Source organism: Eptesicus fuscus, chromosome 11 (assembly GCF_027574615.1).
Source record: "Eptesicus fuscus isolate TK198812 chromosome 11, DD_ASM_mEF_20220401, whole genome shotgun sequence".
In the NCBI taxonomy this organism is placed as follows: domain Eukaryota; kingdom Metazoa; phylum Chordata; class Mammalia; order Chiroptera; family Vespertilionidae; genus Eptesicus; species Eptesicus fuscus.
The window spans coordinates 32,700,760-32,727,521 of NC_072483.1; the positions used below are offsets into that span (position 1 = coordinate 32,700,760).

Below are 26,762 nucleotides of genomic sequence, written 5' to 3' on the forward strand. Positions count from 1 at the left end.
TATCAGACACACCAGAATGCTATTGGGAACTGATTGCACGCACATTTATGTTCTATAAGCTGCATGTAGATCATTTCACATTGTGGGTTTAATTTATTTTCAAGCAATTAGAGATTGTGAAACAGTTACAAACCTCTTCATAATCATCATTAAGTACTTAATTGAGGAATTGGTAAAGTAAAAACAAAAATAATATAACAGCCAACACTTGTCTACTACATCCTAAGCAATGTTATTTGACAGTTATTTCATATCTATCTATTTGTTATTATCTCCATTTTACAGATGAGGAAACTGAGGCAGGAAGTGGTTAAGCAACATGCCTGAGGTCCCAGTTAGAAAATGCCAGGCAGAATCTGAACCCAGGCAATCTCGGTCTAGAGGCTGTGCTGTAACCACTAGACTATAATAAACCACACTATGTATAGCAAGCCAACTCCAACCTGCCTACATAACCTAGATTCTGGGGCTTTGAGTGAATAAACCAGGTAAACAGCATTCTTGCAGAATAAGTCTTCAATGGGCTTTCTGCATACTATATAATTTCAAGAAACCTTTTTAAATATTAATCAGTTGCAAAAGTTAGGTCAAAGGAAACAACTGAAATTCCACAGAAGACACACAAATAGCATAACTGAGTGAAGCATGCTGGGTGTGATGATAAGTGGGGTGTGTGTGTGCGGGGGGAAGGATTTAGTGAGGACAGAGAGGAAATGCCTAGTTAAATGAGTTACCGCCAGATAATTGTTTCCAGGGAAGAATGCAGAGCTAGTTTTGTAACTTCTCCTAACGCCGGTGGTCTTGATCTGGCATCTAGAAGGGTTCAGGAAACCTGGAGAAGGGGCTGTGCATAAATTAAATAAGAGTCCAGAGATGAAACATAATTTTGAAAGGCATTTGTGGGGGGGCAGCGGAGCCTGGCTAAAGAAACCAAGTTCTCCTTGTCTCAGGACTCCTTGCTTTTTATTAACACAATTTGTCCTAAGGCAAGGTGGAGATATACACATCAAAAGGTAGGGTTAGGTACAGAATCCATTGTCAGACTGGGGAATTGCCTTCGGCTGTTCAGGTGTTTGGCCAACAAGAGGCAATAACATGTAGATTAAGATGCCCTGAGCAGTCTGACAGCAAGCAATCATCCTTTTCAGGTTTGGGGAAATGCCTTTAGCCATTCCAGCAGGCGATAACATATGTGACTCAGCCCTTGTTGAGTCCCCAAGTTCCATCAACTTTTCAATGAAACTCTTGCAATTATGACATGCTGGAATTGGCTTCCAGCATTCTCCCCCCTTTTTTTTTTTTTAACTGTTTAAAAATAGAGAAAAGAATTCAAGCAGATAGTTGAGAATTGAGTTATCTTGTGCAAAATTCCCTCAATCTTCAAATCTTGGCACTCATTCAAAATTATTTTTCTCTGAATGATGAGCCAAATAACACCTTCTACAAACATAGGCTGCCACCTCTCTTCTCGATTCATCGCACTTCTCGCTGACTGCAATATGGCCTTCTGAATGGCAGAGAACTGGAAATTAGTAGAAATTCTGAAATGCTAAGAAGATGGTCTTCAGCCCTGGCCAGTTTGGCTCAGTGGATGGAGCGTTGGCCTACAGACTGAAGGGTCCCGGGTTTGATTCCAGTCAGGGACATGTACCTTGGTTGGGGGCACATCCCCAGTGTGGGGTGTGCAGGAGGCAGCTGATCGATGTTTCTAACTCTCTATCCCTCCTCTTCCTTCCTCTCTGTAAAAAATTAATAAAATATATTTTTTTAAAAAGAAGACGGTCTTCAATATATAAATATACATAGAGGTTGGTTTAGGTTTGAATATGTCTAATGGCAAGTACATGAGGGCAACATCTCTCAAGGCTCACCCCTGTTGCCGTATTTGAATGTAGCCATGAACATCCAAGTCAAGGGTCTCCAAAGTGGATGTCAGGCACCCCACGTGGTATGCAAAAACATCCATTAGGGTGCAGGAAGAACACAGTCGAATTTATATTTCTCTTTTTTATTCTTTTAAAATTTCGTTTTTTATATGTGCATTCATAAGGTTCACAATATATTTTCAGGAACTGCATACATATGTTCTTCAAATAATAGATGTACATAAAAAAGAAAACAGACTTCTTCAAATGGTTGACTATGATAGTTCCAACACTGGTAGCAAAATAAACTCAGGCAGAGAAACTAGATCATAAAATCCAAGATATTCTATCTATATAGTCATGAAATCCAGGAAATCCTCTCTACACAAGTCATAAAGAATTCACCATCAGCCCTGGCCAGTATTTCTCAGTGGTTAGAGCATCAGTCCATGCATCAAAGGGTCACGGGTTCTATTCCCAGTCAGGGGCACATACTTGGGTTGCAGGTTCAATCCCTGGCCCCAGTTGGGCCATGTGTGCGAGGCAACCAATCAATGTGTCTCTTTCACATCAATGTTTCTCTTTCTCTCTCTCTCCCTCCCACCCCCACTCCACCCTGCCCCTTTCTCCTTTCCTCTCTCCCTAATAATCAATGGGAAAAATATCCTCAGGTGAGGGTTAATAAAAAAAAGGAAAAAAGAATTCACCAGCAACTCAATATTAAACCAAAAAGCTTGACACATCAGCCTACACAGCAGTGCTCCCATGAAATCAGGATCAGCGGAAGGAACTTCTCTTAAGAGCAAAGGCTGATTTTTTTAAAAATATATTTTTATTGATTTCAGAGAGGAAGGGAGAGGGAGAAAGATATAGAAACATCAATGATGAAAGAGAATCATTGATCGGCTGCCTCCTGCATGCCCTACCCTGGGAATCGAGCCCGCAACCCGGGCATGTGCCCTGTCCAGGAATTGAAACCTGACCTCCTGGTTCACAGGTGGAGGCTCATTGTAAAAGGCTTCTTTGAGCGTTTAGGTTGTCCTTCATCTCCTGCAGCCACAAGGCAGATGGTGCTGAAAGTCAGGCTCTGGAGCTAACTGCAAAGCTGGAAGGCCTGCAAAGGAGGCTGGGTGCAGGCTCACTACGGGTAAGTCTCTTACGTGGAAGTCGGGGCCCTGTAGGAAAACAGGTGACTCTATGATCTGGGGTCGACACCTGGGTGGATGACCGGAAGAACATTAAGTCCCTGAGTCCCCCCCAGCCATTGACAGCAGCTCTCCCCTTGCTGGAGAGCAGCCTCCCCTTTCCCAGAGACCCTGCCAAGTCCTCACACAAGGTAGGTGCCTAACAAGATAATTCTTGTCCTTTTTAAAATGTGCTGCCACCTCATCTCACTGCCTCTGAACAGATAACTAGAGTCAAATCTTGGCACAGCCCAAACAGGGAAATAGCGTTCCTCCCGCAGAAGTGAACTGCTTATTCATCGAAGGAACATGTAGCAGCAGGAGCCACAGGAAGATTACTTGGGGTGGATCCTGAGGGTGTGAGACCAGAAAGACCCTGAAGCGGGCCCTAGCATCCAGCCGGAATGGCTCCAGGAAGCTTGAACAGGGTGGTGGCTTCCTGTTACTGAGGTGGGGATGCCAGGCTGAGGAAGGGAGCAGAAGCATCAAGCAGGTGAGACTGTAAATACGGATTTAGTCTCTGAGACTGAAGTACCCACCACCTACGTTTCCTTGAAGGGTGCAGAGAATTCTCCCTCCGCAAGGCTTTAAGACGAACTGATAAGGGAGGCACTGGTGTCTTGGAGATGCACACTTGAGCCTTTCAGGAACCACTTCACAGCCCTCTAGGTTCCACCTCTTGCTCCTGTCACTGCTGCAGTAATCCGTTCCCCAAAGACCTCAGGCAGCTTCAGTGACCCGACAGGACCTGGCCTCGCCCCTTCCACGGCCTCGGGCTTCTCGGTCCTGGGTTCTCTGACGAGGAGGTGCAGGTTACGGGGCACTCAGGCATGTGCAACCTGGTAGTTCGAGGGAGCCAACCCCTGTGGGGCCACGCTTGATCAGTGGGGGATATAAGCCAATGGAGGAATGCGTCCCCCTTTTGTTGTCCAGGGTGGGCAGTTCTGACAAGCATTCACACGGCTCCTTAGGGAGCTGTGTTGTCATCCATCGCTAACTGCTCCCGGCGCTGGCCAACTTGTTAACACATTCCGGTCTTGGCTTTTCACTCTCTCTCCGCCTGCTCCCTGGAATCACTTCCTAAATAAGCCACCTGCACACGAGTTTTCAGAGGACCCTTGGATAAAGCAAAGCCCCATCGTTTGAGGCGGGAGTAGAGGCAGAGGTGCTTTACTGTGGGTCAAGTCCTCAGCTCCCAGGAAACTGGTCCCACAGCTGAAATCCCAGTGACGACAAGAGCCTCATCAGCAGATACCACCCCAAACAACCTCCCACTGAATCTTGATCACAAGCATAGAAGCAACACCCCTTTTTTTAAGTAGAATCAAGTGCTACTTTCACACATACCCTCCACTCGACCTTCTGCAGTTCAACCTGGTCATGTGACAGCAAAGAAAGTAGATACAGAGACATGACGATGAAAAACAAGGGAGGAAAGTTTTGGTGGCTTTTTAGATAAAATTCTCAGATAATCTGATAGGATTTTAGCTCCAGTAACATATTTTTATCTTATTATTTTTTTATTTCTCTTTTTGTTTAATTTTTTTATTATTATTGATTTTAGAGAGGAAGGGAGAGAGATAGTTAGAAACATCAATGATGAGAGAGAATCATTGATTGGCTGCCTCCTGCACGTCCCCTACTGGGAGGGTGGGGCGGTAAGGGGGGATTGAACCTGCAACTCGGGCATGTGCCCTTGGCCAGACTCAAACCTGGGACCCTTTAGTCTTCAGGCCGATGCTCTGTCCCCTGAGCCAAACCGGCTAGGGCTATTGTTAATTTTTGTTAATCCTCTCCAGAGGATTTTTTTTTCCCATTGATTTCTTAGAGAGAGTTGAAGGGACAGGGAGAGGCAGAGAGAGAAACATTGATGTGAAAGAGACACAGCAAATGGTTGCCTCCAGCATGCACCCAGAACCCGGCCAGGGCATTGAGCCTGCAAGAGGTACATGCCCTTGACTGGAATTGAACCCTCAACTGTTCAGTCCACAGGCCAACACTCTAACCACTGAGTAAAACCAGCTAGGGCAGCTCTAATAACATATTTTTAAAAGCCAAGAAATCCAGATATGCTTAAAAATTTTCTGTTTTAGAGAAAAATATATCCACCCTTTATTCTAGATCTTTTGATAGAATAACCATCTATATCAGTGTTTATGGCTAAACAAGCAAGAATATGTCATGACTTCTCAAATAGAAACATTTAGAACTGGGCCTAAAAATAAGAATCAGTTTTCCTGTGTGACGCTCAACCTATGTTGCATCAAAAATAGGGTACTTCTTGGGGAAAATCCAGCACTTCAGCAAACTAAATACAGCCCTCTTTCAAATATATCCTTTCATGCTTTGTTAGTGTACTATTCTTAGAAAATCATTTATGCACGGGCTGGGTTTCAGGTTACCATTTTTTATGCGAATCAGTCAAAGATACCAGAACCCAATCAAGTCAAGGGAGTCTGTAGCCCCAAGAAATCATCCTTGTTTTTCTTTATTTAGCACAAACACCACACTTATGCTTAACATAAATGGGTGTTCACAGAAATTGCATAGCAACAAAAGAGCCCTGGTTTTGTCTTTCACACAGATGTTAAAATAATTTATTGCATTATTACTATGCTGTTGACTCCTAAGTGGAGGATAGTACCTAATCTGGCTTGGCTAGCAAAAAGGAAGTTGTGAAGTAGAGGCTAATTTAAACTGGTTGCTCAACAGTTAATCATTTCATCAAACCAACATCCTCATCTGCACAAGTATTAAAATTACATTCATATATGCTTAGTCATAGATGCTATACATCATAATGATTCTGGATCAATATATAAGAAATCAAAGGGGCATATTTAATAACTGTTGTTCACACTGAAATTTCTTATGCTATTAATATCAAGTTTCCTTCTGTGACTTTAGGCTATTTTAAAAAGGGGTGAGGGTGGGGGATATAGAAACCTTGTTACCATGGAAACTGTAAGCCGGTCAGCCCATCTGCTAAAAAGGATATAAAATTTTATAAGTAGAATTTTTAAAACCTTACTATGAGAAAGACTTCCTCAAACACAGCAGGGGGGAGGGAGTTACAGAAAATCTGGCAAATGGCCATTTGCAAAAATCTGGGCTATCATTATCTAGAAACCAACTATGAATTTTCAATCATTCTTACTTAGAGGGAAATACTAATATTTTATTAATATTAATAAAATAAAATATTAGGATACCAAACATGTAAAATATATTTTGGCATAGTCTATGCTAACAATACTTACATCATTTTTTAGGGGGAGAAATTAAGAATTTTTATTGATAACTAGTCCAGGGAAGCCTATGATTTGGTTTTAAAAACTTCTCTAGATGTTTATCACAGATTCTTATGAAAATAGTAACAGGGTTTTTGATAATCTAAAAACAAAATAAAAATGCATTTAAACAATTGTGGTGTGAAAGTACAATGACATCTTTAGCACCTTATAATATTTAGCCTTCTCTTATGTTTTTTAAATATGAGTCCCTAATCCAGAAATTTATTCATTCAAAAAACATGTGAACCTAGTAGGAACCAAGCCCTGACCAGGATAAAGGCACAAGAAACATGCCTGTTAACCAGCTCGAGCCCTTAAGAAACTGAAGGTGGCTTAACTGCTTCCTTCATTCACCCATTCTTTCATTCGGTAAAGGTTCACTGTGCCTGCACTACGAACGACAGGCATGTTCATAAACACTGGGAAATACACAATGATCAAAAGCAACAAAATCCCTGCCCTCTGGAGCTTACATTCCGGTGTCATTTACACTTAGATGACAATAACAGAGAGGGGCAGTTTAGAGATAAGACCAGGAGCTGTAAAGTGACAGAAATGACTCCTTCTGCCAGAAGATTCCAGAAGAGGTGGCTTTTGAACTGGGGCTTGAGGGATGGGTAAGTAATACAACAGGCAAGAACAGGGACAATTATTCCAGGCCAAGAGAGCACAGTATGGAGGCAAAAATCTGGAGAATGTTGCCACTGAGCTGGCTTGAGAAATTCAACATGGCTACAATGAGTTAGTAATATTAAATTTTAGGGAAATTTTTGTATGCAAAGTGACTTATTTATTTTTTGCAAAGTGATTTAAAAGTATAACATATCTGTGATATATGTATGAATTTTCCTAAGCAGCAGACTTTCCAGTTAAAGAGCATTCATGCCTCAAGATAAGTGTTGTAAGTCAGATATAAAAATAGCAATAGTAAATTCTTTTTTAAAAATATATATTTTATTGATTTTTTACAGAGAGGAAGGGAGAGGCATAGAGAGTTAGAAGCATCGATGAGAAAATCATCGATGAGAGAAACATCAATCAGCTGCCTCCTGCACACCTCCCACCAGGGATGTGCCCGCAACCAAGGTACATGCCCTTGACTGGAATCAAACCTGGGACCTTTCAGTCCTCAGGCCATGCTCTATCCACTGAGCCAAACCAGTTAGGGAAGCAATAGTAAATTCTTAATGTTACAAACTCTTTTTCACAGATATTATCTCAGTCAGGTTTATATATAATACAGGCAAAGCAGTTATTAGCTCCATGTTACAGAGGTGGAAACTAAAACTCAAAGAAGTTAAGTGACTTACTCCAGGTCTAGGAAATGGTTAAGCTAGACCTTGAACTTGAGCTTTTGCTGTAATTACTGTGCTCTTTCTACTAGACCAAAATTTAGTGCCGATTTAGTGATTTTTAGGAAGCAATTGGGAAATGCTCTCACAGAGCAATATATCACAAATGCTATTGGTCTTTGGAAGAAATCTATACATACATGCTTTGTGCAACTGGCAAAGAATAAGTAAGGTCTGGAGAGCCATCAGAAAATACAAATGTCACATCAAAATAATGGTTTCCTTAAAGAGACGACCTTCTTCCTTGTTTATCAAAGGCCCAAAAACGTCTCCCATCCCACCCTCCACCTCCCACACCGGAAGTGTCCTCGCTTTGAAGCAGCTGCTTTTTAGCTCAATGCGGTTTCCCCAGTGTAGGAAGCTGACAGTTATGTTTTCACTATGTTTACATGAGAATTTAGCCACCACCCCCAGATTCTAGTGCCATCAAATATCCTGGCATAATTAGCAGAAGAATAGGGTTATTATGAACTTTGAAAAAGCTAAGATAGAAATGTAAACGAATGAATTGCTAACTATATAAATGAACAAACAGTGAAGTTATGTTAAGAGACTGGAACACAGGGCAGGATAATAAAAACTCTCTGTGAAAATGCAGGTAGTTTTTGAGAACAAAATAAAAACAATAACTGTAGGTAGATTTGTCAGTCACTGTCACTGTGTAAAAGACAGTGTAGAAGAAAGTTCACTGTTGCCAGCTGTGTGTTTCAGGAGGGGGCTCTCAGAACTGGGAGCATTCGCTGAAATAAAAATGTAGTCGTCTAGCATTAAAAGATCTCGCTTGGCAAGCAACTCAAAGGACAGGCTTATTGGAGACGTGTCCCTGACTCCAGGGTGAAGAGCAGGGATCTAGGGCCAGAAGAGGCAAGACTATATGGAATAGAGGATGGACGCAGGTGGGACAGGAGTCTCTTAAGATTCAGGAAACTGCCTCCAAAACTACTGTTCAGATAGAGTCAAGGGCTGGGAGCCAGGTGAAGAGCCCCATGTACTGGTAAGCTCATATGGAGGGCACTGAATTTAGAATAAAGCAAGACAGACAAGGGACAAAAGATAACAAAGCTGTGTGGTTGTCATTCCAAGAGATAGGGATCATGAATCCCAAGGGGCAGGCTGAGCAACAGGTGAGGAACTCAAAGTGCCAGACACCACCAGCTTGTCCCACAGTCTTCAGAGCTACCAATGTTACCACCATCACCACAATCACCACCTCACCACTACCACCACCATCACTGCCATCGTATCCACCTCCACAGCACCATCCTATAATCACCATCACCACTTCCAGCAACCTTCACCGTCACCACCCCACCCACACTCCCACCACCACCAGCACCACCATCGCTACCCCTAATATCTCCAATCCCACCATCAATACCACCACCCACATCACCAATTTGACTTCCATCCCTCTAGAATGGCCCCTTCACCAACACAGAGGAACTGCCAGAGGCTTTGAAACGCCAGCCTTCCCCACCAGTCTTTGAAAATGGAAGGCAACACCACTGATAAAAATTATGGCCACAGTCCTGCTTAAAAGCAGAACAGCAGGTTGTGGTTTTAAATAAAATAATTTTCTTCCAGGATATACATATATTATCTCATTTCCCAAAATTCTCACAACACCCTTTGAAGCCGGTATTGTTATCCCCATCTTATGGGTGAGAATCATGAACCTCAGGGATGGTATGACGCCCAAGGTCACACAAGTAGAAAGTGATGGCGCCTGGCCTCACACTCCTGTCCACCCAAGTCACAGCTGATTCCATTAACAGCTCTGCCGCGCTGCCTCTCTGAAGAAAACTAAGAACAACCAAGTCCTTGAGAAGTTTACCGGCAATGGGAGAGGCCTGTAAGCATATCGTTTCCAAGCAATGTGAAAAGTGCTCCAAATATACTAAAGGGAGGAAGAAACTAATTCTGTCCGGGAGTGTTGGGGAAGACTTCACAGAGGATAAGACGTTCTGCAATCGTGAGGAAAAGGAGTAGGAGTGCACCAGAAGAAGCCGCCGCGAGGAAGAGCACTCCCGCAGAGTGTGGGCAGAGCAGGTGAGAAGGACACAGGCTGTGTTTGCTTACTCCCACTGGCTGGGCTGATTTTCCCACGTGTGGCCTCTGGCCTGACTGACAGCATCCCCTCGGGTCTGGTCATCTTGTCTTTTTTACACCAGTAGAGCCACACACCCTTCAGCCACACAAGAGACACAAATCTCATTTTTTTCTTAACTCGGGCTCAAATTCCAGAGTCCAGGAGTCCTGCTGCCACCCAAGTAAGTCTGGGACAAAAGGTTCTGGTCTGCAGGGACTCAGGAGTCCAAGACGGCACCAGACCAAAGCATCAGCCACAAAGAGATGAAGAGCTGAGGCCAAGTGCTGGTCCGTCGGTGATGACCAATGGGCTTCTTAGATGACCTCTATTTGGGCAGAAACTGTCCTGAAGCAAATCCAGGATGGAGTGCCCTAATGAAGCAAAGAGTAAAGTAATTGCTCACCTGTATTTCACCAAAATGTAGCTAATATTCCTGACATCAAGCCATGTAATTCAGTGCATGTGGTACATAGTTCGTCATGAGGTCTTTCTGGAAAGTGGATGAGGAAGGGAATTGCTCAAACCTAGATGTGTCATAGGAGGGGCTAAGGTATCATGTGACCACAACCATTTTATTTATTTATTTATTTATTTATTTATTTATTCATTTTTTCCAAGCCAGCAGCTATGTCTTTGGGCTTGAAACTATGGATCCTTGAACATCCATTTGCGTGTTTTTGGGTAAACTCCAAACTGCCTTCTGAGAAGTACCTCAGAGCTTGGATCACCTCTAAGCCTTCTTTTCAGGCACATGTCCTTAGATACCTCCGTTTTGAAATGAGTTCGTTACCACCAAAACAGTCTGCCCTTAGCACGATTTCTCCCTTACATGACAACAAAGACTATGTCCCACCCAGATTCTTAGCCAGCTACTGAATCAGAAAATCAGTTCTTTCTATTCACTTATCAATCAATGTTTACTAAACACTTATTATGTGTCAGATGCCTAGTTTGTCCACCTGGAATGTGCAATGACAAGGATATACCAGTTCCTTGTCTTTTTGAAGCTTACATTCCAGTGAGGATAGGATGAGTAAGTGAAAAGAAAAATACATTAATAAGGTGATTTCTGATAGTAATGGAATCTAATAGCAAGTACACATGGGATGAGGGGAGTCTAACTTAAGTGGGCAGCCAGAGGCGGTCTCTCTAAAAAGGAGATGTTTGGGCTGAGGTGAGAAGAATGAGAAGGAGCATGGTCATGTGAAGAGCTGTGGAAAGAGTATTCCAGGACCAGAGAACAGAAGTACAAAGGCCTGGAGACAGAATTAATCTTGGCTTATTCAAAGGACATAAAGAAGGCCAGAGATTAGGGGATGGGGCAGAGTAGGTGAGTTGGAGATGAAATATGAGAGTTTGGCAATAGTTCAAACATTATAGAGCCTTGTAGACCACAATAAGAAATTAAGATTATATTTTAACGCAATTGAAGTCTATAGGAGGGTTTTAAACAGAGGGATGATATGATCTGATTTTCTTTTTAAATAGATAACTCCACTATCAACCAAGACTACATTTCTTGGGACACCTGTACAAAATAAATATAAGATAGAAGGAATAAAATCTATTACATTAGTAATGGCAGTACATGGGAGCAAACCTAATTCTTCCATAAAAGACAGAGACTATGTTCACAAGAGCCAAGATTTGAAAGCAGCCTAAGTGCCCATTAGTAGATGAGTGGATAAAAAACTATAGAACATTTACACAATGGAATACTACCAGGCTATAAAAAAGAAGGAAATCTTACCTTTTGTGACAGCATGGATGGACCTAGAGAGCATTATGCAAAGTGAAATAAGCCAATCAGAGAAAGGTAAGTACCATATGATTTTACTTATATGTGGAATCAAATGAACAAAAATAAGCTAACAAACAAAAATAGAAACAGACTCATAGATACAGAAAACAGACTGACAGCTATTAGAGGGGAGGGGAGTTGGGAGGCTGGATGAAAAAGGTGAAGGGATTAAGAAAAAAACAACAACCTCACAGACACAGACAACAAACAGTATGGCGATTACCAAAGGGAAAGGGAGGTGGGGGGAGGTAGAAGAAGGTAAAGGGAAGATAAATGGTGGCAAAAGGAGACTTGACTTTGGGTGGTAAACACACAATACAATACACAGATGATGTATCATAGAATTGTACACCTGAAACCTATATAATTTTGTTAATCAATATCACCCCAATAAATTCAGTAAAATTTTTAAAATAAAAAGATAATTCTGGAAGTTGGAGGGGAGATTGATCTGGTGGTGAATGGGAGCAATGAGACTCAGTAGACCAGAAGAGAGATGGCGGTGGCTCAAAGTAGGAAGCAGAGAGGTGACAGGAGAGATGGAGAGAAATGGATGGATTAGAGATGGCGTTTTGAGGTAGAACTGACTGGAAGAATTATTCAGATCCATTATTTCATTACCATTCTGAAGTTCTGCTGTGAGAACAATATTTTAGGAGAACAGTCTATAAAACCATCAGTTCATCTACATCAGCGATTTTCATGAATCCTTTAAGATGCCTCTAGACCTGCTGCAGAGAGCACGAGGAGGAAACGGGGAGGGGTCCAGATATAGCAACCCCCATCAATCAAAGCATCCCAAATATGCTGATTACCAAGGATGGCATCTGCAATTTCATTTGAAGAAAGGGTTTCCATGCTAAAACCAAACTTTGAAAACCACTACTGTAATAAGGCAGAATCTGCCTAACTGGCCTCAATATCCATTCTTTCCTTCCTCCCAGAAATAGAGCCATCACAATTTTTAGCCTTCATATGGCTACACACCTAGAGACCACATTTCTTAGCCTCCTTTGAAGCTAGATGTAGCCTCATAACAAAGTTCAGGCCAATGGGTTGTGAGCAGAAGTACGGTTAATTTCTGGGTCATCCCCTTAAAAATAAAGCTACTTATTCTCCTCTTCCCTCCCCCACCACTCCCCCCTTGAGCTGCCTAGGAAATGGTGATGACTATAGCAGCCACATTGGAAAAACTAGAAGCTAAATATTGACCACCACTGAACTGTTGGAATAGAGCCATCTACCCACTTACCTCTGGATAGTTAAGTGACAAAGAAATATACATTGTATCTTTTGGTTTCAGTGTTACAGCAGCTTAGCATATACTCATGCAGAGTTTCAACAGCCAATGTATGACCTACCATGTGTCTCATTCCCTTTTCTGCAGCAAACACAAATGCTCCAGATAGTAGCTGCTTTATTGGAATGAGAATAACAGTAGACAAGCCCCCAGCTAATCCAGGAGATACCTGAAGTGTGAGTGCAAAATAAGCCATTGTTGTTATTGTTGTTGTTGTTTGGGGGAAGTTTTTATTATTGCAGCATCACCTAACCTATCCTGACTAATACATCCTGGTTAAAAATAGCGGCTCTAAAATCTCCCTCTGGATTACATGATACTAGAGAACCACATCCATCACCTGGGGAGTTTGGAAAATACCGATGCGTGAGTCCCACCCCTAAAAGTCCTGATTTAATTAGGCTGCAATGTGGCCTGGGCATGGAGATTTTTATATACTTCCCTGGTGATTCTAATATGCAGCCAAGGTTAAGAATCACAGACGTCTATGGACCATATTACAATGGCTCCCAATAATTGCTTTTATTGCACTGTACTCCAGCATGATGAGGGACATTATCTATAGACTGAATGACATTATAAAAAGAAAAACTCCAGAATTATGATAAGGTTTAATTTACTGTTGTACACAGTGCCAACTCTATGAGAACAGGGGAGAAATTTATCTCTAGTCTCAGTGTGGGAAGGAAATATTTGTGCTTTCCCTAAACAACAAATTTACTTGTACCCTTAGACATTGTAAATCCTGTAAATGTTCATGCTTTCCTCTCTGGTTAGTTCCCAGAAGGTTCAGAGACAAACTTGAGGCCCCCCAAGGAGCAAGTGACTGGGATTTCATGGGCACACATTCTGTGTGCTCAGCACACTATTATCCTCATTTTCTACTCGGTTCATTTTATTCATTTGTGATAACTTAAGCCATGTCCAGAACAAAGCAGTAAATAAATATGTTCTTTTTTAATAATAAGTAAGGAACATGTGCCACTGACTGGAAGAGGGATGAGAAGAAAAAGAGTCAAGTGCACTACTTTACCAAGGCAACTTGAACACACAAGGTCTGTAATCATAAACATTTCCCCCAGAGCCTACTAGTTAATTTCACTTAAAAACAGAAATTCCTGCCTCACTTATTGAAGTATAGAAAGCCATGTGAACTACCTATGCAAAATATCATGCCCCAAGAAACTAGGGATAAGCAGGAAAGACATCAGTTCATCTATATCAGCGATTTTCATGAATCCCTTAAGCAGGAAAGGCAGTATTGAATCCTTTAAGCAGGAAAGACAGCACTGAAAGCTTCTAATGCAGTGTTTTCGAATGATGAGGCGGTTCTACTCACCTTCAGCAGTTTCAATCTGGCAACTTTGGTTATTTTTATTATAGATGTAAAGCCCCATTAGCTCCTTGCTGTTCCTGGGGCTTTAATGATCACGATAGCAGGTGGTACACTACTCCTCAGCCGACTTCCTCTTAATAGCTTCCAGGATGCAAGTCGGAGAACCATCTCACCACATTTCACAAATACTTCATTCTTGACAGCCCACTCTGTTCTTTGCATATCCTTTCATTCTGCATGCATATGCTTAAGAGTTATAAACTCCAGTTCTATCCAAAATTATCTTCCCCCTTGTAGACTTCTCCACATCATCTCTTTGCTACATTCTAAAAGGAACGTCTTCATCTAATACTTTCAATAATATTTGATGACCCCGTGTTTGATGAGTTCATCTCAGCAGCGAAGTGTCACAGGATTTCCTATAGAGTCGTGTTTTCTACCAAGATGAATGAGTTGGTCACACACATCTGTGGACGCAGACATAAGGCCTTGTAATACTAGAGCTTGAATGGACCTCAGAGGTCACCTAGTCCACACCACGAAAGCCCCCATTTTGCAGACAGGAGAACAAAGGCCCTGAGAAATATTAATTAAGGTAGTCACTCCTGAATTAATACTTGGGTGGTATCCCAGAAATCCATTGTTTAGTCAGTTATTTAAAACTTGGTACATATTTTCTTTATTTTTTTAAATATATTTTATTGATTTTTTTACAGAGAGGAAGGGAGAGGGATAGAGAGCTAGAAACATCGATGAGAGAGAAACATCGATCAGCTGCCTCCTGCACACTCCCCACTGGGGATGTGCCCACAACCAAGGTACATGCCCCTGACCGGAATCGAACCCGGGACCCTTGAGTCCGCAGGCCGACGCTCCATCCACTGAGCCAAACCAATTAGGGTGGTACCTATTTTCTTTTTAAGAAACATAGTATTATAACAGAAAGTCAGACTCCCAGATCAACCTACAAAACTGTATTTAGGATAGATAGCACAACCAAGTGAATGTACTTAGTGTCTCTGAACTATTCACTAAAAAGTGGTTTAAATGGTAAATTTTATATTATATGTACTTTACCACAATATTTTTAACATTCCTACTGAATCCATGAATGGGCTGAAATGCGCTACACGAGGAAGGGAGAGCAAAGGAAGGAAGCGATTCCCACTATCTTGCCTGGCTCCCCATGAGGGTCCTTCTGGCTAATTGCTACTACACTACCAAATCCCTCTCCATCTACCACTGGCTCCAAAAATCCCCTTAGGGAACTGGTCTTCCCCATCCTCAGCCATGGCAGGGCTGAGCCCAATCTCCTCTCTGGAAGTAGCCACCTATGGCTTCAAGCAGTCCCCTGGCTGGAGGACAATAGATGAATGGGCGATCCTGTGGCCATTGCTGCCACCATGACAGGTGCTAAACTGAGGCCGAAGCCAGCACACAGACCTGAGCACAGAAGAGCGTGCAATGTTGAGAGAATTGCAGAGAAAGAGAGCAGAAGCCTTGATGGAGTCATGAACTTACGGAACAAGCCACACCTGAAGTCGGCCGGACCTGCTCCGGGACTTTTCATCTGCATGAGCCAATAATTGGTAGTTTGTCTTAGCCAGTTGGTGTTGAGTTTGTTTATTTGCAACTGAACGATTCCCAACAAACACAGTTCCAGAATAAAGTCTGAAACAGACCGAGTTTGATCCTCATTCACCTTTTTTGAATCCATCTCCCACCAGCCACTGTCTTTTCTCCCCAGGGACCCACTACCCGCCACCTGTCCTCAGGTCTCCATGCTGATACCCTGCCCAGGCCTACACCAACTCCCAAAGGGCTTCAGCCCCAGCATTACCTTCCCTTTGTTCTTACTTCCTCTATACCACAGCCCCTAACACAAACTCATAAAGCAAAAGTAAAAATAGTGCATAAACTATTAGGAGTATGTTGCAGCTGAGGCTAAAAGGAATTCAAAGTGTGTCTGTGTCTGCATCCATTTGTGAAGGTCAACATGTATGAAAGTTGCTGCCAGTAGCAAGCCTTGTGTACAGTCTGGGGCAGAGGCAGAATGATGTCTGCTCCCCAGGGTAACCCTACAGAGAGAGATGCAGGTGATAGCACAGAAGCTGGCTTTGCAAGGGAATCTGCGAGATGCAGGGCCCAGGAAGTGGCACTCGAGGGCTCGGGGGACGGAATGTGGCCCGGAGTTGAGAAAGTCTGGAACAGAGTTTGAACAGAGAAGCTGAAGAATATGGTGCTGTTTGCCACCTCCCAGGTTTTGACTGAGAACCAGCATCTTAGGAGGAGGCAGTGTTCTCACAAAGGCAGAGCAACGAGGGAGGGAGCAGCCTTCTCCAAAGGCTTGGGGCAGCAGGAACCAATGGGGGGCAAAGTAATACAATGTGCACCCCCGGACTCACAGAGCGGTGCGGCAAGGTGTTGAGTTCCTAGGACTACAGGTGAGAAAGGTGAACAAGCAAAATGTGTATTTTTAATGTTGATGCCTTACAACTTCTTCTCCTGCTCCTCCTTCCTCTTATTTACACGATACGTTAGGGACAATGTCCATGCAGACCCACCGGCTGCTGAGCTATGGGGACCTCCAGGTGACACGAAGGAGAATTTAATAGGTGAACAGTGAAAGTGTGCTATCAGGCAGTGCCCAGAGAAGGTGATCCAGAACCATATTACAGAGCTTCATGGAGGAGAAGGTTCTAGAGGGTTTGACAGAGGAAAGGGCGTCACCATATGGACCTCTTCGAAGGGAATGAATGGCATGAGTAAAGGTGGAGGGAGGAACTCAGGGGCCGAGGGGGACAGGCTTTCTGATAGGGACGTGAGGGTAGGACACTGTGTGAAGGACAACTTGCCCCAGGGACACTGGGGTCTTTGTTGGCGAGCAGGTCTGCGTTGTGGTGGTGGGCTTTTATAAGATGGTAAGATGAGCATATCTGTGAACAGAGTCAAATTTCAATAATGTATGAATGACTGACTAGAGCTCCTTAAGACTCTTGGGAACGTTCACATTTTAAAAATAGGCTGCTCGGTAACCCAAATCATCTTGAAACTGTTCAGATTTCAGATGCTGGAGGAAGAAGAAAAGCGTTCGGGGGTGTGGGAGCAAGTGCTCTGGGGCAGACACCACTCCGTGCAGGGTTCTGTCCCAGCCCCGCGTTCCATGCCCCCCTGAGGGTCTGGTCAGTTTCCACAGTGCTTCCTGGATCTTCTCACCTGGGCCCCCCCGGCTTGGTGAACACTCCAAGGTCTGTTTTCTGTGGTTTTCGTTGCTTTAAACAAGGCCACAGTGGTGGTAGGAGGCCTGGATGATGGTGGATGTTTTTAGGGTATTTGTAATGTCAGATATATTTAAGTTTTGTCTGCTTGTACTTTTTAAATAACCTGCCACACTCATTTAAAAGATGACATCTGTTAATATACTTACTGTCACTGAATTATACACTTTAAATGACTAAATTGGTAACATTAAATTATGTGTATTTTACAATTCAAAAGAGCATAATTTTAAAAACACCATTGTCCTTCCTTTTTCTTACAATTAACTCTGTATGTAGAAGTATTAAACAAAATACTTAGAAATATGAAATTTTCACTTAATTGGGTTGGTTTAAACCCTAAGCATCACTATTCATGTAGAAATAGCAATAAAATACTAACAATGCCTATAATATACATTATTACTCTTACAATGTATATTTGACATAGTTTTTAAAAAGGTATTATTTGGTTTCATTTCCATTTTACGGATCAAAAGAAATATTTACATGATATTAAAGTAAATTAGTATAACAACCAATGCCAAATGGAAAACTGAGCCTTTGCTACCGCAAGGTCTCTCTACAACATGGAGACCAAAAGAATAAAAACTAGCCCCCAAACTAAATCACCCCTCAAGCTTTCTGAAATTAGCAGAGAATGTTTGCCGCTGACCTATTTCTCTCCCACACGACTGTGTTGATAATTGACTTCTGTCCCTCAGGGAAGTGCTCAAATATAATTGAGCAGCACCTGCCACATAGAGAGTACCGTTCTATGTACCCAATAATTCCCATAAATATTGTACTTGGCTTAGGACTCAAGCACTCTGCTTTCTTCTTAACTGTATCTCTCAAGGAAGAAATATTATAGTTACCAAAGCTGAGTTATTATGAACATCTGGATGAAAATAAAAGAAATATTTTGAATTATAAGTACCCAAGACATTTCTATTATTGGAAATTATGGCAATAACCATTTATATTGCTCTGACAGTATTCTTTAATCCTGTTGCTCTCATCCCATTATATAAACGCTCTTCTATAGATGAGAGCCACTCCGTTGTGTTCAATCCTGAGGACAAGCAGGACAACGCCAGGGGTTTGATTTCTATGCAGCTTTAAAAAATGCAGCTAAAAATGATAAAAGACCGCAGCTCCAAAATAAAGGTAAATATGATCCACCCCGTTCCAGACCACCACTTGAAAAACATCTGGGACACAGGCTTAATGCAAGTCCCTTTCCATACGCGGGCTAACATCTGCACATTTGGACTAGGGGCTACAACTGGGAGCCCTCAGCTGGCATAGAGAACATGTGAAGGAAAAACACCTGAAGCCAGTCACAAAAGATCATATGTTACTGTATGATTCCAGTTACCCGAAATGTCCAGAATAGGCACATCTACAGACCCAGAGAGTACATGCAGGTGGCTAGGGCTGGGGTTGGGGGAAGGATGGGAAACGAGTGCTCATGGGTGAAAGGTTTCTTTGGGGGTGAGGAAAGTATTGTAAAATTAGGTTACGGTGGTAACAGAATACAGCCTCTGAATTCCTAAAAGAATGACTTCCCCCTTTGTGTCACTTACACACACACACACACACACACACACACACACACACACACACACACACAATGAGCCAAATAAGAAAGTCATGCCTATTGAGCACTCTAACCTTAACAGTGATCATTTTACCCGCCTCTTTCATTTGGAAATATAATCAGCACTTGGGTTGTTAACACTGGCACTAGGCCGTTCGAGAAGGAAGTACGAGAGTCTGATAAATTCATCTACATAAATTATTGTGCATTCCAAAATTTTTTTCCTAATTTAAAAATAATATATTATTTTGCAGTGAATACTGCAAAAGTTTATCATTTCTGGTGATTCTGATAACCAAGAAAAATGCAGAGTCTTTTCAAGTTTATGTTTACAAAATACTTCCTCTCAAAACATAGACTACGGCTACAGTAATTAAATTGCAACCCTTGACAAAGGCACTCCAGCAACAGGAAAAGAACATAAAATGAGAAATCAAATAGCAATGGTCTGTCATCCCAATGATGGCAGTTGAAATGATCAGAAAGCTCCAGTAAAGTAGCGTTAAGTCCAACAGCCCCTCCCTCACCACGCGTTCAGCGCCTGAAGCACAAGTAACTACCTCCACTCCATTTCTATAAGGAAGGACACGTTAAAGACAACGGGCAAGTCTGCAGAGGGGCAGGTTTACTCTGGTTAAAGTGAGAACCACCTTCAAGCTCGGCCTGTATTCAGGCCAGGCTGAGCATACATCAGCCTTATCTATTTCCGAAAACGGGCTGTCACAGCACACAGCTTATCGTTACTGTCACTTGAAAGCAATAAAAGTATTCCCTTAAAAGTGAATCTAACATTTAGCCTTTTCATTAATTCAGGCTTCTAGTTCTAATCCTACACGCCCCCCACCCCCCCAGACCCCGTTCACATGGTTAACTCCATGTAAAATCCCGATGTTTCACTCTGTCATCTATAACTTAGCTTCTCTCCAGGGCAAGAGTGCTGAGTTCAACCTCCATGTTTTCCTGGTTCGTGAAGTACCAGGACATGTAACTGTGAAGGCAGGACAATACTGGCTGCTTACGGGGCCGCCTTGGAGACAGCAAAGCTCCTCCAGACACTTATCAATTGGACGATTTCTAACCTCGAGAGGTACTCTACAGAGAGTGTGTGATTGCGGATGGGTAAGAAAGTGCTCTGCACAACCCTCAAAGGGAATATTAGTCAACACCTGGGTTCAAAGGAAGTCAAAAGCACCCAGCGGCTCTGCCTGCCTGGGCCCACCCTGCTCAGAGGACCTATGTTTCTGAGGCCTGAAACCCACTCTAAGCAAGCACAGTCCTTGGGAAGGATGCTCAGCAAAGGGGGAGCCAGCAGAGAATGGCACTCACTGCTTGTGGTCCTCGGAAGCATCTGTTCTACAATGTTGCTTAGAAAGCACGCAGAGGCCACACACTGAGAGCTGCAGAGCCCAGCGGGGCCCCATGCCCACTCCACACGTGTGTGTGGCTGGTTCCCGGAGTCCTCCGTGTACCTGGGGAATTTGCATTGCCCGCTTGCTCTGATTAGGGTTTATGCTTTCTTCTGAGTCTGAGCTGCAGAAGTGAGACCAAGAACGGGCCAAACTCAGAGGAAGGCGATGAACTTGGACAATGCCAAGACCTCAGCCAGAAAAGACGGGTCAGACCTGGATTTGCTGGGCCCGGCTCCCCCACTGTGTTAGAGAACCGTTTCTACAACGAACTGCGCCACGTGGTTTGACTGAAGCACGTTCTCTCAATTACACCTCTGCTTCTTCCCTTCTTCAGGAGCAGTCTCTGCTCCTTGGTAACACTGCCCGGGTGGCACCTGGAGTAATTAAGGGGAGAGGGCCACAGCAACGCCAACGTCATTTTCTTATGTTTCCACATAGCATCCTAGAAAGATTTGGATCAGAATTTATCTGAGTGTCAATAAAATATTACCGTCCTAAACTGAAGGCTAAATAGTTCTTTCTTCTACAAAAATGACATTTAGGGAACTCGGTGTGCCCAAAAACAGAGACTTGAAGAAAAGAAAAATGTCTGGTTAACTGATTAGCTGTCCAATAATTAGATGTCTCACTCGGGAGCATCATCAATTCAGTTCCATTTACTCAAGCCCAAGAGCCAAAATTGTCACGAGAAGTAAGATGCATTTGGGAAGATGCATTCCAGAGAAAGCTCACAAAGGAAACAGGTGTAAGCTTTTCCTTAGAGTTCCTTGTAACTGGATCATACCATTGAGCAAGGAAGTTCTACTGACAGAGCAAATAAAAACTTCCCATTTTGCTGGTGACAAAAAGGCTTCATGGTTGTCCTTCCATTCAACTAAAATATAATAATGGCTGTGCCAGTCGTGGCTGCTTCCCTCAGATTTATTCCTCCCCTTTCCCTCTGCGCTTTCTTTTCTATCTGAAAGGTCTGCAGACCGTTCCCCATGCTCCTGTGTTAGCTGGCTTCCAGCAGAGCTCAGCCAATGGGAGGCACCCCAGGGAGCTGGGTGTGAGTTGAGAGTGGAAAAAAAAAAAAAGAAGCCAGAGTACTTCCCCCATTCTGTCCACCTCAAGTGGCTTCTTTGGCAGACACTGCGTCTCCTCTGTGTCTCTCTGTGTTGTTGTTTTCTAATTGAGATATAATTGACAAATAAAATTAGTTTCAGGTGTACAACATAATGATTTGGTATTTGCACATATTGCAAAATGATCACCACAAATCTAGTTAACATCCATCACCATTCACAGATAGTTATAATTTTTTTCTTGTGATGAAAAGTTTTAAGATCGACTCTCTTAGCAACTTCCAAATATTCAAGACAATATTACTTATTAACTATGGTCACCATGCTGTATATTACATGCCCAGGTCTTATTTATTTTACTAGAGGCCCGGTGCACGACATTCATGCACTGGGGGGGGGGAGGGGAGTCCCTCAGCCAGGCCTGCACCCTCTCACAGTCCGAGGGGTCCTTAGCGCTGCCACGGAGGCGGAGACACTCCTGCCACTACTGCTGCGCTTGCCAGCTGTGAGCCTGGCTTCTGGCTGAGCAGTGCTCCTCCTGTGGGAGTGCAGTGACCCGCAGGGGCAGCTCCTAGGTTGAGCGTCTGCCCCCTCGTGGTCAGTGTGAGTCATAGCAACCGGTCGTCCGCCATTCGGTGGATTTGCATATTCGGGTTTTATTATATAGGATAATTAGCTGAAATTTGTACCTTTTGACCTACTTAGTCCATTTCACCCACCACCACCTCTGGTAACCACCAATCAGATCTCTGTATCTATGAGGTTGGGGTTTGTGGGAGGGGTTGTTTGGTTTTTTATTTTTAGATTCCACATAAAGATGAGATCATACAGTATTTCTCTTTCTATGTCTAACTTATTTCACTTAACATAATGCTCTCAAGTTCCATCAATATTGTTGCAAATAGCAAGATTTCCCTCTTTTTATGGCTGAATAATATAGCATAATATATACACCACAATTTCTTTTTAAAAAATATATATTTATTGATTTCAGAAAGGAAGGGAGAGGGAGAAAGGGATACAAACATCAATAATAAGAGAGAATCACTGATCAGCTAACTAACTCCTGCTCTTCCCCTACTGGGATCGAGACCACAACCTGGACATGTGCCCTGACCGGGAATGGAACTGTGACCTCCTTGTTCATAGGTCGACGCTCATCCACTGAACCATGCCAGCTGGGCTTTGGCACAATTTCTTTATCCACTCATCCATCCATGGACACTTTGGTTGTTTTCTTATCTTGGCTATCCTATCTAATAAAAGAGTAATATGCAAATTAACCATCACTCCACTACACCCACCAGCCACACCCACCAGCCAATCAAGAAGCGAGTATGCAAATTAACCCAACCAAGATGGCTACAGCCACAGAGAGCAGGAGGGAGGCTTGGGTTTCCCTGGCGATGGAGGAAGCCAAGCTTTCCGCACACCTTGGCCCGCCTAGGCCTCCACTCAAGGCTACAAAGTTTCAATTATAAAAGATAAATCCCAACAGAAATGGCGGCAGTCACGGAGCTAGAGAAAGCAGGAGGCAAGGGTTGACCCCCACAATGGAGGAAGCCAAGCTTTCCACACACCCTGGCCAGCCCAGGCCTCCGCTTAAGGCTACAAAGTTTCAATTATAGAAGATAAATAAATAGCAACAGAAATGGGTGCCACCAGAGAGCAAGCAGGAGGCTTGGCTCCACTCCAGCTACAAAGTTTCAATTGTAGAAGATACATAAATCCCATATACCAGGGCCTCCATTTGGGTCGCTGGGGGGTGTGGCCGGCATTCAAACCACCACAGGCCCCTCGCCCAGGCCGCCCCATGCCCCAAGGAAACCCCCACCCTGATCCGGGACACCCTTCAGGGCAAACCAGCTTGCCCCCACTCATGCACCAGGCCTCTATCCTATTTAATAAAAGAGTAATATGCAGATTGACCATCACTCCAACACACAAGATGGGTGCCCCCATATGGTCATAAATCCTGCCCCCATGTGGACACAAGATAGCCACTACAAGATGGCCAACAGGGGAGGGCAGTTGGGAGGGACCAGGCCTGCAAGGGAGGGAAGTTGGGGGCAATCAAGCCTGCAGGGCAATTAGGGGTGACTAGGCTGGCAGAGGAGGAAAGTTGGGGGTGACCAGGCCTGCAGGGAAGGGCAGTTCGGGGGGACCCAGGCCTGCAGTGGAGAGCAGTTGGGGGGGACCAGGCCTGCAGGGAAGGGCAATTAGGGGAGACCAGGCCTACAGGGGAGGGCAGTTAGTGTTGACCAGGCCTGCAGGGGACGGCAGTTAGGGGCGAACAGGATGGCAGTTAGGGGCGAACAGTTAGGGGAACAGTTAGGTATCAATCAGGCTGGCAGGGGAGTGGTTAGGGGGTGATCAGGCTGGCAGGCAGAAGTGGTTAGGGGCAATCAGGAAGGCAGGCAGGCGAGCAGTTGGGAGCCAGCAGTCCTGGATTGTGAGAGGGATGTCCGACTGCCCGTCGGACAGTCGGACATCCCTTAAGGGGTCCCAGATTGGAGAGGGTGCAGGTTGGGCTGAGGGACACGCCTCCCCCCCCCAATGCACGAATTTCGTGCACCGGGCCTCTAGTTGTAAATAATGCTGCAATGAACAGGAGGGTATCTTTTCAGTTAATGTTTTTGTTTGTGTAGGATAAATACCAAGTAGTTGAATTTCTGGATCATGTGGTAATTCTACTTTTAATTTCTTGAGGTACCTCCATACTGTTTTCCATAATGGCTACACTAATTTACATTCCCACCAACAGCGCACAAGGGTTCCCTCTTCTCCACATCTTCACCACACTTGTTATTTCTTGTCTTTTTTATAAAAGCCGTTCTGACAGTGTGAGGTGATACCCTCTTCTCTCTTGCTCCTGCAGAACAGTACCCCAGTGGTTCCAGCACCTTCCAGGTGTTTCTGGCCCCTGGGCTCCAATAACAATTTCCTCTCATTGTTCTTCTAGCCTAGAGGTGATAGTGGCTTCCTGTTATTGCTAACGTCCAAGTTTAGCGTCTAATCTCTCTCACCACCTGCTTAACCATGTCTCTACATTCAAGTCCCTCAGTTGTAAAAACTCACATAGCTTTATTTCTTGGTTAGACTCTGGGTATACAGTGACTAACAAATAAATAAATAGATAAAACAAAACAAACAACAACAACAAAAAAAACCTTCTGTGTAACCATAAACAATGCAAACAAAAATTTCATCTCATGATAACATGGGGGAGGGGGTTTAGGGGGGGAAATACAGTCTCCGGATTATCCCATTGTTGCTTTGTTCTTCACAATAACCACATGAATTAAGAATGTCTCTAGGACCTAAGAGGAATAGGCCCCACATAGCCTTTCATGTGTCCACCACTATGTGTGTTTATATGTCTGTCTTGATTCTTCGGGGACAAAGAGGTTGTGGTGGAAAAACTGTAGAATCTGAGACTGTCTTGCTATCAACTAGTGTGACTTTGGTAAGGCCTCTATGTCCCTTGGTCTCTGTTTTATTTATCTGAAAATGGGGAATTGTAGCACTTCCCCTCTGCAATCGCCTCCTGTTCTAAAATTCTGTGAATCTAAGTTTATAAATAAATTTTGTGCATATATATGCCTCTGGGCATATGATTATTCTTAGAGCTATGCACAAAGTATATATACCGTCTGTTGATGCATTTGCATTTCATTGGAGAAAACTTGCATTTCATCAGAAAAAGGTTTCTATAATCAGTGCTCAAATTATAACCCAAAGAATCTTTTTTGCCAACGTGCTTTATTATAGTATCAACTTAGTATCACAATATGTTTTAGACCTCTAAATACAGTGTGGGTTCATTGAATTATTGTAATGAGCATTTGATTAGCATACCTAAAAAAAAAATAAAAGGTTCCTTGCTCTAAGATAGATGGCTCCAAAGATGTCTACAACAATATCTTCTGTTCTACATGCTCTTTCATAAGGCGGCCTTGCTGCACTCCAGCAAAATACAGTCTACTTACCCCCGCTTGGAGACGAGGCTGGCCCTTTGGGCTGTTTTGACTTAAGAGATTGGGATGGAAGGAGTGTCAGTGAGCCTTTGATACTAGGTCTCACCAAATCTGCAGCTTCAGCCTTTCCTGCTGGGGTGCTCCTTCTAGGAACCCAGCCATGGACGCTCAAGCAACCACACTGAGAGGCTGGGTAGAGGAAAACTGAGCCTCCTGCCAAAAGCGCTAGGTTAGTTCTCAGCCAGCAGCTAGCACCAACTGCCCAACCACGTGAGCTATTTTAGACCCTTCAGTCATGCCAGTACCCGGATAACATCACATAAAGCAGAACTGTCTGGTCAGCCCTCAGAAAAATATATTTTTTTTAAAGTGTGGTTGCTTTAAACCACTACATTTTATGAAGGTCTGTTAGGAAGCAATTTCTCCCCATTAAACAAAAAGTTAAACGTGGAAGCAGAACTCCATGCCTAAAATGTGTCAAGCTAGTCCTGTATCCACCCGTTTTCTTCCTTCATTCAAATGAATACGTATTTATTGAACATCTACTAAGCTAAATGCTGAGGATGCAAAGGAGACCAAATGCAGACATGTCCCTGCCCTGGTGGAACTTATTATCTGGATGGGGAGAAAGACATTAAGAGAGAAATCTAATGATATGTTAAATTATAATAGTGGTGAGGACTGGAATAATGTACTCTGAGATGAGGTGCATGGTTAAGGAACTGGCCTCATCAAAGGGGTTAGAAAAAGAAGTGATGACTCACGTTAGATCTCAAGGAAGATTAAAAATTAAGTAGGCAGAGGGGAGAGCAAGAGCACGCCACAGAGAGGGCTCTCAGCATGTGCAAAGGGCCTATGGCAGGAGAGAGGGTGGTATGTTAAAGATCTGTGTTCAGAACTAAGAGATGTGGGCTCAAGATGAGGCTTAGGGGCCAGGCCTTCTAAGACTCTGCAATCCTCAGAAGGGCAGACTTAACAAGGAGAGTTCAACCTATCAATCCCACCCTGATCAGATTTTCTCTTCAAACCGCAATGGGGAGAAAGTTGGGAGTAACCCAAGGGAGAGTAACCTCCACCATACTAACTGTATGGGCAGGGACATCCATAGGTATTTCAATGCTCAGCGCACATGGGCCTTGTGCTCATGCTCTCATTCCTTGCTCTATTGCTACACACTATGCTATCCTATCTAATAAAAGAGTAATATGCAAATTGACTGTCACTCTAAGACA

At 43.4% G+C, this 26,762-nt stretch overlaps 1 protein-coding gene and 1 long non-coding RNA gene across 4 annotated transcripts in view; both read right to left on the reverse strand.

The window, feature by feature from the left end:
• Window positions 1-14,494, reverse strand: part of LOC114230493 (uncharacterized) — an 80,502-nt gene extending 66,008 nt beyond the window's left edge. Inside the window, exon 1 of the long non-coding RNA XR_008557400.1 lies at window positions 14,224-14,494. This is a non-coding gene — a long non-coding RNA (uncharacterized LOC114230493). The remainder of the gene's footprint in view (window positions 1-14,223) is intronic.
• Window positions 1-26,762, reverse strand: part of CACNB4 (calcium voltage-gated channel auxiliary subunit beta 4) — a 226,703-nt gene that overhangs the window by 195,237 nt on the left and 4,704 nt on the right. The gene's annotated exons all lie outside the window — the stretch shown is intronic.